Source organism: Theobroma umbraticum, unplaced genomic scaffold (genome assembly GCF_002168275.2).
Source record: "Theobroma umbraticum cultivar Fairchild unplaced genomic scaffold, ASM216827v3 scaffold_2666.0, whole genome shotgun sequence".
NCBI classification, from domain to species: domain Eukaryota; kingdom Viridiplantae; phylum Streptophyta; class Magnoliopsida; order Malvales; family Malvaceae; genus Theobroma; species Theobroma umbraticum.
The window spans coordinates 1-406 of NW_018397559.1; positions in this window are offsets into that span (position 1 = coordinate 1).

Genomic DNA, 406 nt, shown 5'->3' on the forward strand with positions numbered 1-406 from the left:
TTATTTATTTATAAAATTTGGACTAAGTAGTCACTTTAGCAGAATCTAATAAAAGGCAGTAGGTTTTGTTAATATTCTATTAGGGTTGGGTTAGCAATGATTTTTTTTTTTTTGGAGTGGAGAAGCTTATACTCTAATTCTGGTTGCAGTTTTTACTGAGAATATGGATTCTGGGGAAACATGTAATTGTGTATTATGGCTCTGTGATGATAAGCCTGAATTTTGTATCATGGACATTTTGAATGTGGTATAACTTTGCAGCTTGCTTTTTTGTCTTTTAAGTTTGAAAATCCAATAGGCAGTCAAACAAAAAATTCTGCTTGAATCTTGATTGACCACTATAATGTGTGCATTTGACCATCAGTTTGTAAGATGAAGCTTTTTGTCCAAGTAATTAGGATGACTG